A 10,488-nucleotide genomic window follows, 5' to 3' on the forward strand; every position below is an offset into this window, starting at 1 on the left:
GCGGCAGGTGAAAATGAAACTCAAAAACATTCAGAAGGTTTATAGAGAATGGGAATGTGACGTCGCGGACATTTCGCGGTTGCGCCACGGTGGCGTCTGGGATACATACGTGAGGCCACTTGTACGCTGCTGCCAATGCTGTACCATTGTAAACATCGTAAAACATTGCTAACTCGCTGTTTCTAACACTGTTTTTCACACATCATGGGACGAACCTGTTGTTTTGTTTGATGTAACGTCCGTGCCCACGATCGTCAGGTAAAAAAAATCAACAACGGAGTGTCTTTGTATTACTTTCAGGGTCTCACGTCCACTCTCCAGACGGTCTGTCATAGGGATCCATGTTCCCGATCAAAGATAATTTTCTATATAACGTTTCCTCGCGTCTGGCAGGAGCTTGTCTCTGTACGGTCCATTACTACTTCTACTACTAGTTTTTAGCATAGTAGCCTAAATGTTTACATCTAGTGTTACTGTTTAGGCTAGCCGATCTTGTTCGAAATATCATAGGTTTCCATAGGTTTCTTGTTTATAATTCGCGCCGCGGCCTCACCTAATGGAGGAAAACGCCCCTTTTGTCCCAGAATGCACTGCGCCGCTAACTTCCGTTCCCATTCTCTATAGGCCTAGTTATAGCTTGCATTAGTGTGTCTTAATTATGAAAATGTTATATTGCCAATGCTTATAGCCTCCACTTTGCCTCGATCAGCTGACAAATGCAACGAATTCCCTCGGCTGAGAATGTATAGGCCATCTTTCATAGAGAATATTATATGGAGAAAGATTCTGGCGGTCTTTAAAAACCCTCGCCTTGCGAAGAGAGGCGCTTACAATTTGCGCTCCAATAATGTATCTTCCAAGTAGCCTACGTCGACATTGTGGGGTGTGGTTAACCGCAAACCTCGGGTTAACCAAGATCATAACCTGCTCGGAGCAGGTTTGAGATGCAGCGTAAATTGCCATGGCAGCATACCTCGGTTAAAACCTATCCACCTTTCGTAGTACGGGCTAACCGGGAAGTTACGCCACACGTGATCAACTTACTCTCGAAGTTACCCAGCTAAGCCAGTAACCCCGCTTCGTAGTACAGGCCCCTGGTCAGCTGAGGACTACATTACCAGCTCATGTTGTGCGGCCAGGCCTAATATTTACTGTCCTTTGCTCGGCCTCACTTTGCCCACGCTGTGAAACCCTCTCAACACACATACTGTAATTATGAACCTCTACAAGGAGTGGGTCATTGCGGACTCATTGATGCCAGATGATCTTGTTATCTGGATGTGATGCATTTCCAGGCAATTCTCGCAACACTTCTCTGCCACCCGGTAACTGTGCCCTACATACTGTAATCCACACACACACAGTCAGTCACACAGTCAGTCAGTCAGTCCGTTAGTCGTCACCAGCGCCACACGACTTCACACCAGACGACTCATTTCCATATTCTCCTCTGAGCCCGAGCTCTGAGGCAGCCAGGCGTCACTCATTTTCACCTGCCCACTCCAACTCTCAGCTTAACGGGGAGCTTCATTGCTGCTGTGGCAGAGAGAGAGAAAGAGAGAGAGAGAGAGAGAGAGATTCTCTGTACCATTTGAAAGAAGTACAATCACATGTCTCATGAAACACATGGCAAGAAAGCCTTGTCCTAACTAGCCTTGTGCTAACTAAGTAGCCTATCGCACACAAATTAGATCCCCTCATACCTCCTATAGTGTGAATTACGCACATCACAGTAATGAATGATCAGGACTGGGAAATGCTGAGGTGAGCACGCTAGAGCTACTGTATACCTCTGGGGGGGTTGTAGAATTATTGTCTGTCATTGGGTTCAAATTTTCTAGCAGCACCCCTGGAACCTAGTTGAAAACTACTTCAGCGTTATCACTGGCAGATTTGGGTAACACTTTATTTGAAGGGGTCTACATAAGGGTGTCATGTAACCGTCATAAGAATGACATGACACATGTCATGCACATTAATGACACATTATTGACGTTTATGACTGTTGTCATAATGTGTCATTCGGTTTTTGTTATGTCAAGTTGACATTGTTTGGGCGTCATCATTATGACAACTTGACATTAGGCAAGATGACATTATTTGACGGCATCTTTATCATGACAACTTGACATTAGGCAAGAAAATGTAATCCGTTTACAATATTGTCATGAAAACTTGACATATTACTGTGTTTGGCCTGACTTATTTTCTAGGTTTTTTAAGTGATGAGCCTGAATAATTGGCTGTCATGACACCATTATGAATTGGTCATGAATACTTTTCTTGACCTCAACTACAGTGGTACAGTTTTGATTTGTCATTAAGCTGTCACAAAGAACTATTACTGACCAAAACAGTTTTCTGACAGTGTCATGAATACTTACCTTTGACCTCAAGTACAGTGAACCATCTGAGATGTTTCCTGAACATGTCATGAAGTGTCATTACACTGTCATGTAGGTTTTCATGTACATTTTACATTTCTTGAACATTGAGTCTAATTTCAAGTATAATAACAACAAACACCATACTCAAGTCATGACTTCAAAGAGTTTATTTCAGCAATGAATCTTGCAAAACCATAATACATTGTAGCGCCTCGTTGCCATGGGTAGCTATCCTGAGTTCTTTAAAATATTAAATAAACAAATTAATCCGAGTGTTCATTCATCACCTCTGTGTGAAATACAACCTTAGCTTAGTGATCCCACAATTATATGCAAATTCTATTTACTCTTATTTACACATTCATCACACATGCATTACACTCAATCTTCAATAGTTTTCAATAGTCTAACTTTCAGTTTCAGGTATCAAATGTAATACAACCAACATCCAAGCAAACAATGGTTTTCACTTTAATTGAAATAAAATACCAAACCCTATACTTTGGCCGGCAGTTATTAAGTAAATAAATAAGAAATGAGTAGCCTAGGCTACCCAACCAGTTGTCAGAGTTCATGTGGCAGGCCTGTAACGTTGCTAGTGTGCGTTGAAGCCTAAAAACCAAAACGGCTCTTTCACGCCACTCCAGCACATAGCTCCAGTAGCGCAACAAAGAAAACTCAGGTGTAGGGTAGATGTAATGGATGGACCAGATGGACAGACGTCTTCAGCGAGGCTGGTGGAGGTTCCGAGGATAAGTGGCCGTGCAGGCTATCTCACGCAGTCATTGACAAGTGGCATCGTGCTAGCAGCTAGCTAGGTCTTGCTGACTAGTGAAGGCTTTATACTCGTGGGAAATTCTCGTCTCGAAGTTTTCACTTCCAACACAACTTCACCGTCTAGCAGTAATGTTTAAGTAAGCGTTTTACCCACTTCACAAAGGCTATATTTGTGTTAGGCTGCAGTAAACCTTTCCCGCTCAGCAGTCGTTCTCTCTTCTTCTCCCTGGTGTTGTTTCTTATTTCCTGATTACCCTTGACCTCTAGCTCAATTCTCATTGGCTCAAATAATACAAATGTAACATAAACTACACATTTCTATCTTTTTCACTTTTAGAATCAAAACATAATATCTTGACAACATTTCAGTAACTAGGAAATTGTAAACAAATATATATTCATCTCTAGCCTACTGGAAACGTTGACTCTTGTGCAGGCAAGTCATGTTTATTCAATTTCATGGTTATGTACGGAAGCCGAGAGAGGCCACGTCATATCATTATTTTTTTAACCTCGTTATCTCGATATATCGAAATAATTAATTTGTGATCTCGAGAAAACGACACAATTAATTGGTGATCACGGGAAAACGACCAAGAAACGTAACTGCTGTTATTTTGCCTGATGAAGGCGGTGGCGGTGGGAGCTCGCGGTTAAGTTAGCTTGAAATTAGACAGTCGCCAGAAATTCAAAACATCGCTAGTTCTCTATCTCATTCCACGCTGAATAAACTAAAAGTGCGATGTTCACAACTAAATACAAGTAGGCCTGAACATCGTACCTTGAGTAGGCTAGGCTATTATTCAGGGTGGAATGGAGAACTAGCGATGTTTTGAATGTCTGGCGAATGTCTAACTTCAAGCTAATTTGGCCGCGGTTGAAGGGAGTAGGACGTGATTTATGATGCTTTGAGAGGGGTCAGACGTTACTTTTAGGTCTATGAGTGAGACGTACTTAAACTTCACAAACGTTATTGAAGGGGGGCATATCTGCAGAGAGGGTTAAAGCGAGTAAGTCAGTAATTAAGGATCTTTGATATCTGTGCATAGAATTTAAGCATCCCGAGTGACATGGAGCCCAACCAAACGACACCATGCTCATTCAGCCATGAAGCCCGACCTGGCTTGCATCTGCTTCGAGATTAACCACCTCAGCTGGATCATTGTATCGCCGCTGATAAAGATGCGGAATTGCCGTGGACTAATCTTAAAATTATTCCCAATTATGAGACGCAGTGCGTCAACCCCTGATCAAAATGTTCCCATCAGCTGGTCGATTAGCCTATTCCAGACAAGCCGACGGAGCCTAGGCTACAAACTAGCAATAGCCTAGCAAAAAGGGGGTGTCAGTCGTGAGAGCACTAATGCGTTGTTTTCTCGAGATCTCGACTTAATTGTGTCGTTTTCCCGAGATCACAAATTAATTATTTCGATATCTCGAGATAACGAGGTTAAAAAAATAATGACATGACGTGGCCTCTCTCGGCTTCCGTAGTTATGCATTGCTTTAGATGAATATATTTTGTTTATAATTTCTGAAATGTTGTCAAGATTTTATGTTTTGATTCTAAAAGTGAAAAGGATAGAAATGTGTAGCTTATACTGCGTTCATGCAGCTCGGAACCTCGGAGGACCTGCCTTTAAAAAGTCCCGACCTACGAAAAAATTGTGTTCATGAGATCAGTTCGGAAAATAAATACAGGAAACGCATAAATACGTTATTACAACTGCTTAGTATGGTTGAGCAAGAATGAAATTGTCTTGGGCGAGTGTTTCTGTCTGTGTTGTTAATTTAGTGACAAATTACCTTGCCTATTCGTAATGACAGTGAAATTCACGGCTGCATCCGAATAGTCAGTACATACTAGCTTCGTTTAGAACGTACTACTCAACCGTCAATTTAGTACGTTATTTATGTATGCGAGCGAGTAGTAGGCATACAATTCGGACGTACTGGGCAGCCATTTTGCCTGTCCTTTGACCCCGGATGTTTACATGTGACGCGAACACAATGACCGACGCATGCCGCGAAATTTTAAATTTTAAAGCCACCTCGGAGAATTGACCTCAGAGCCGTTTATTCGTCTTATTTCTCTTTAAACCGCTGAACGTATTTACGAGAATGACCTCCGAGCCGTTTATTCATTAAGTTTTGCTTGACACAACTGAACGTATTTACGAGAATTTACCTTAGAGCAGTTCATTCATCTTGTTTAGCTTGACACGACCCGTCTCCATTTTTGGCCGGGGGAGTCCTGTATTTTACCCTTTCTAGCCGTCCACCCGCAGTATTTCACCGTAAATCTCCCAGCTGACTAAACTGGCTTCATATGTCAACGTGAACTTGAGATTTTTACCGGGAGACGACGGCCCCTTGTCCCGAACAGTCCTGCTGCAGTTTGCCTGACGTGACTCGCGGGAGACATCGCGGAATTTTGTGTGCAATAAAAATAACTTTCATTACTCATTATAATGAGCATGCATTACTGACTAAATAAATTGCTATGATGTAGTTTAAAACAAACCACTGTTGTAAATAAGACTAGTAAACAGGCCTGTATTGTAGCACATTAATTCAATAACAAGTGTGTTTCGTACCTATTTAACCAAACAGCATAACATGACGTGCATAACAGTATCTAAACGTTCAGTAGGCTAGCCTACAATTGTTCCAGAAATCACACATGAAAAGGTATCCCTTCGATTTCAATTCATTTTACATTTTGCACATTCCAACAGAATAACCCAGGTGTGCCTGACCTCAGTAGTTCTTGAATTCCCCCCTGGGGATCAATAAAGTATCTATCTATCTATCTATCTATCTATCTAATCACAACCCAGCTAGCAATTACACGCGGGCCGCTTCCGTAAAACCTCCGGCGCTATCGGCTGAGTTGCGGCATCGGCGCCCTGCTAGAAATTAGGAGCGGGCCGCTTCCGTAAAACCTGCGGCGCTGTCGGCTGAGACGCGTCCTCGGCTGAGTAGTGGCAACCACAATTGGGCCGGGTCATTTTGCCACCTGCAGGCCGCTGCTCGACAGCTGTTAACTGGGCGCTCGGCTCAGACCCTTTTTACCAGTATGAAGCCGATTTCAACGGCTACTGCAGCAATCGTCAAGCACACAGTCAGCTCAAGTCATCACTGGAGTGTGCATAACTTTGGATGAGAGAAGACGCCTGACTTCTGCTGATTCTGCGAAATACGGTGAACTTGAGGTAAGTCTTGTTTAACATTCCCTATAAAGCATCAACAATTGAGTTCCCTTAACATTTTACATAAACTACTACATTCGTGTTATTACTAATGAAATGTTGACCCACTTTGTCCGCTAAGTTCCTTCGTCCTATCCCTCCAGATGAAAGAATTCAGAAATGTAATTCAATTAACAATCAGACAACAACCGAAAATTCTTAATCATGACGGATTAAAGTATAGGCTATAAGGTGTAACGATAGCTGTTTAGCTCAAAGGTAAACATTGGCTAAGGGGCTAAAACTAGCTGGGGTGTTAGCTCATATTTTTTGCAGCTTGGATGCAATATATGGGTTATTTACGAGCTCAGTCTTCGACTTGTGGAAGAAAATAAATTGGAACAAAATCCTACTACTGACTTATTTCATTTTTATTCTGAAAACTGGTGTCTCGTGTCTCTTTCTCATACTTTTGTACTGGTCCAGTAGGCTAGCATATTACGGTTACAGAGACGTGCTACACTGAATCAACTACTAGCTAACATGCTGCCGTCTTTTTTTTCTCAGATGCAGTCCGCCGGAATTCCCTGACTAAAGACTCCACAGAAAAGCTCTTCAGCACCAGGTGGATATAGCTGACCTCCGACAGAGATGGTGAAGCCAGAGCAAACCGGTAGACATCGTAGATACGTTTCAAACTCAAATGCAGTGGACTAGTTAAATGTTTCAAAGTATTTGAACTGTTGGTTTTACATGAATGCTGTGATATAGTCCAATAAAAATGCTTTAAACTTGAAAACTGTCTATGATTTATATGCAGATTAGGCATATATCTTGTAGAACTGCTTAGCAATTCTAGTATTAACTTGACACGAATGGAAATCAATAAAACCCAGACAATGAACTGGACGGGGGGCTTTACATCGGGGTTCCGCAATAGGGCCTCATTACAGCCGAGCGCTCGGAGAGCAATCGGACCTAGATTCATGCCGAGGATTGGCCGAGTGTTTTTCGCCTTAATCGGGCCGCGTTACAGCCGAGCGCTCGCAGAGCAATCGGTCCTAGATTCATGCCGAGGATTGGCCGAGGGTTTTCGTTTTAATCGGGCCGCGTTCGGCCCGCACAATTTTTGCTGCCTGGGAATAATCAGACCACCTACCAAAAGTACTTGAAAATTCACACAAATCCAGTAAAATCCAAATCTAGTAAATAAATGCATAAGCTTTTATTAGTTTAACAAACAAAACCTAGCAATTGAAATTTTAAGAATGATACAAGCTTTTACAACAATCTACATGTAATAATAAATATTTGAAAACTGTATAATGATTCAAATAAATAAAGTAGCCTATAGTTAAACATAGGTAGTGTTACATAAATATTTTAAGAAGCTTTTAAAAGAAGCTTTTAAGTGTTAAGAACTTCTTAGGAGCGTTCTTTGAGCGCTCCTAAGAAGTTCTTAGCACTGAAGAGCTTCCTAACGAATCTGGGAAACCCAGCCATTCCATTGTCAGTAGTTGTGGCTTGTGATTCAAGTGTGGTGTGGGTGCTTTAAATTCTGTATTTTTGTACCATGACCAACCCAGTTACACACATGCTGACATAAACGCACGCACACACGCACGCGCGCACACACACACACTCTTGGCCACTGGTCTTCCTTTCTGGTGCCTCTTCTTCATTGTTGTCTCCACCTGTTTCAGCAGCAATACCAGCCGGGGGTTGTATCCAAACTGCATTTAGATATAAAGTAATATATTTTCAAGATCATTATGAGGTCTAAAGCAAGATTTCAACATGTCATCTGTCAGAGAAGTTGTGTTTGTCCACTCAAATATATCTACTGATAGCCACCTTATCTCTCTCAGTTGGGGGTTGGTCAAAGAGTTCTTTCTATGCATCCTTCTCAATTTAAGAAGCATGGACAGCATATAATTAAAAGAAAAATAATTATTCATCATTTACTGTCTGACCTACTATAACTAAAGCCCAGTCTTGCAACTTAAGCGGTCATTAACACCTCTCTTGTAATTATTTTGAGCAAACAAGACATTGTGTGGTTGTTAAATGATCATGTATTGAAGAGGAGAGAGGAAACCGCACACTCTTGTTCTGATGCCAAAATGTATTAAATCAATTTATTTAAGAAATGTTGGCATCAGAACAAGAGAGTGCGGTTTCCTCTCTCCTCTTCAACTATTACCGTGATCAGCACCTCGCTAAAACAGGTGTGCGCTGCTCTCCCTTAAAACAAAATGATCATGTATTACCAATGCCAATTACCAAGAGCAATAGATATGCGTCAACACATTTGCACACCTGAAGCAAAAGGGCTTGTGGACTTCCTTCACGAGATCCTTGTGGGTGCTCCAGTTGGCCATGTTGTGGATGTGGTAAACCAAAAGTATCTAAAAATGACAAATAAAAACAACACAGGCCTAGATTAAAGCTTATTACTATTATTTGCCTCATCTAAACAAACATGTATTACATATTCGATTAAATCAATGTACAACTTACTAATAACTCTGCTCTCTTGTCTTGTCACAAGAATTGGTTCGCAAATGCAGCCTTCTTCATCCAAAGGGGTGCAGGTAGCTGATCAGTGTTGCCTGGATTCAAAGGTGTATATTCAAATGAGTCATATAGTAGGTGGTTGGAAGGCTATATGTTCAAACTTCAAACTAAGGATATGTTCAAATTGGCTACATGATCATAAACAAGCTCCTAGTACAAAACAAAGAACTACCAAAATATGCCTAAGCTACTGATTTGATTTGTATTAGCTTTACAGTACATGACTTCAGTTCTAACACACACACACACACACACACACACACACACACACACACACACACACACACACACACACACACACACACACACACACACACACACACACACACACACACACACACACACACACACTGAAGCAAGCTGCATAACGTAACTATGAGGTGCCAATCGCTAGATATTCTTCTTCCAAGTCCTGCTGGTTAATGTTAATCCATCTCTGTAATAATTAGGTCACGGTTCACTTTGAAAACCATAGAATTTAGCAAGTATAGCTAATATAACATTACAGCGAGGTTGACTAACCACAAACACTGTAACGTCAATTAGCCCAACAAAGTAGGCTATGAAATCATAACGTTACGTTACCACTACTGAGTGAGGCGGCGTGTATCCTCGTTCGTCCATGCAGCATTAAATAAAGAGACTTCGTTGTACTACAAAACTAACGTTAACAGATAATCGTTTTCTTGACGGGAATACACACGATATTACCCTCGATACACACAGCACAGCTGTCTCCAAAATAACAAATGTACCTCAGCTCACGTAAAGCATTGCTAACGTTAATCAGAACTCCAAAATATAACGCTAGCTTTAACCAACAATCACATTTAACGTCGTACACGACAGATTTACCAACGTACATAACGAATTTCACTTTAAAGTTGATAGTAAACTTAAAACTTAAGCTACAACAAGATTAATAGACCAACTAAAGCAGACAGATAACGTTAGACAGGCTAACATTTACATGAATTAATGTCTTCTCCCGATAATACAATCGCAAATATAACTTACCTCAACTGAATTGAACTGATACATAACGTATTTTCGAAACAGCCAACGTTTAAACTCAACATTTCTACTAATATACTTACATTTATAAACATCGGTTGAAGTTGTCGCTGTCGGCCCGTCACCTTTGATTTTCCCGGCGGCTTGTCTTCTTCTACGGTTATTTGACCCCCGGTGATTTGTGGGATAGCGTAGTGACCAACCGTTGTATACTGTGGAGGTAGTAGGCCATCCGGGTACTTTTCGCCTACTAGTTGATGCCTACTAAGCATTCGGACGTACTACTACTGTGACGTACTGCGTCTCGCCTACTGATTAGTACGTTAGTATGAGTATTCGGATGCAGCCCACCTCTTGTGTTGTTGCAAGGGAGGCCGTCGTGGTTGGAGAATATGATAGTGACGTCAAGTCGGACACCTCGGGGCACAAAACTTCCGCACGAGTCTCCGAGGAAAAAATCCCACCCGACCTAGCGTTCATGTCATTTTTCCGCTATCGGAGGTCAGAAATTTCCGAGGTTCCGAGCTGCATGAACGCAGTAT

At 41.7% G+C, this 10,488-nt stretch overlaps 1 long non-coding RNA gene across 1 annotated transcript; it reads right to left on the reverse strand.

Moving 5' to 3' along the window:
• Positions 1-7,714: 7,714 nt before the first annotated feature.
• On the reverse strand, positions 7,715-10,281 carry LOC134099806 (uncharacterized). The gene is made up of 4 exons (XR_009941169.1): positions 10,030-10,281; positions 8,876-8,967; positions 8,675-8,763; positions 7,715-8,088 (listed from the first exon to the last, which is right to left on the reverse strand). It is a non-coding gene; the product is annotated as an uncharacterized LOC134099806 (long non-coding RNA).
• Between the last annotated feature and the right edge of the window lie 207 nt (positions 10,282-10,488).

This window comes from Sardina pilchardus, chromosome 13 (assembly GCF_963854185.1).
Source record: "Sardina pilchardus chromosome 13, fSarPil1.1, whole genome shotgun sequence".
Classification (NCBI taxonomy): Eukaryota; Metazoa; Chordata; class Actinopteri; order Clupeiformes; family Clupeidae; genus Sardina; species Sardina pilchardus.